The following is a 1,537-nucleotide window of genomic DNA, read 5'->3' on the forward strand; positions in this document are numbered from 1 at the left end:
TCTATACCTCTCTCGATTGATAGAAAGACGTTCGGGAGCTGGGAGGGCCTATCGTAAGGGAACTTTTCTTTTCACGGTAGGAAAAGGTAAAGCGGGAGCTGCATATGTCCACGGTGATCAAGGCAGAGCGACTCCTTCTTTAAAAGAGGTTGGTTTTATCGAAACTATTAGATCCGCTTTCGTTAAAGAAAAAATAGGAGCTTTTGGTTTGGCCGATGTCGATTCATATGGCAATGCGGACTCGACTCAGGATGAGAATTCCGCTTTTCATACTGCTGCTATGAGCCGAAAGAGCTGGTAAGCTATCTCGATAAACAAAAGGAAAAAGCACGTACGGGTTGACCTTGTTACAAGGGGCGGGGGCCAACCAAAGAAGGTTAGTCGAACTAGGTTATGACCTTTGATCCGGTTTAGCTAGGTTCTTTCATGCGAGAATGTATGCGTATCGGTATCCTCTTTAGGAACAGTTGCTTCCTATTTTTGTTTATACGTTTGGAGAAACCTGCTAAGCCCGCCTTTTTTACCAGGTGTGATTCAATCTTTCAGCTCAAACTTTCCTATTGTCCTACGGAAAAGGTAGGAGTACGACTACCTTTTCCTTTTCTTGCCCGAGCCAAGGAATCATTCAGTTTCTACAAAAAAGTTTGCTATCTATTAGTTGCCGTAATCGAATGTATTTCTCATTTCATGTTAGCTCCTCCAAGAGCTTCCTGGTCTGTAGTAGACGAAACCTTGGACTTCTATCGGACTTATAGCATTGCATAGTGAGCTCGCTGTTGAGGGTTGACCTTACAGGCGATCGAGTAGCCTTTCTTTCCCTACCTGGTATGCTTAATTTGGGTTTGTTTGAACTAAAAAACGAACCAAAATTTTTCAAACGAACCCAAATTTAAGACTCACTAGCCCAAAGTCCATATGTGGTAAAAAAAACAAACCTTCCGTGGCCCAACCCTTATTCGCAGTCTGCATCCAACCATTTCTTTTTCAACCTACACGTATTCTCCAGGCCAAACTCACATAACTAGTCACAAGATGCGGCCCACAACTGAACGGAAGACAAGTGTCACAATCGCACGCATGTAGCAGTGAGACAATGATTATATGACATTTGTCATATACTACAAAATAGGGTTAGACTGCTTAATTGGTCGTGGAGAGACGTGTCATCGAGCTGAGTCATAGAGATATACAATTCTTTATCCTAAGAAAAAATCTATAGAATTTAAAATCTAGCTGCTATGATACCAATCTGTCACAACCCAAATTTTAAGGGTTCAAAACTCAAATAGAAAATAAAATTGAGAGTGAAAACAAATAAAAATAAAAGTAAATTAATATAAAATAAGAAAATGTTGTAAAATTAAAATGAGATTGAGAAAACAACACAACATTAAATATAAAATAAAATAAAATTATAAGATGGTGTTGTTCAAATTTATCCAAACAAAAACAAAAGTGTTTGGGATACAATTACAACAAAAAAAAAAAAAAAAAAAAAAAAAAAAAAAAAAAAAAAAAAAAAAAAAAAAAAAAAAAA

Source organism: Cucurbita moschata, unplaced genomic scaffold (genome assembly GCF_002738365.1).
Source record: "Cucurbita moschata cultivar Rifu unplaced genomic scaffold, Cmos_1.0 Cmo_Scf00132, whole genome shotgun sequence".
Taxonomy (NCBI): domain Eukaryota; kingdom Viridiplantae; phylum Streptophyta; class Magnoliopsida; order Cucurbitales; family Cucurbitaceae; genus Cucurbita; species Cucurbita moschata.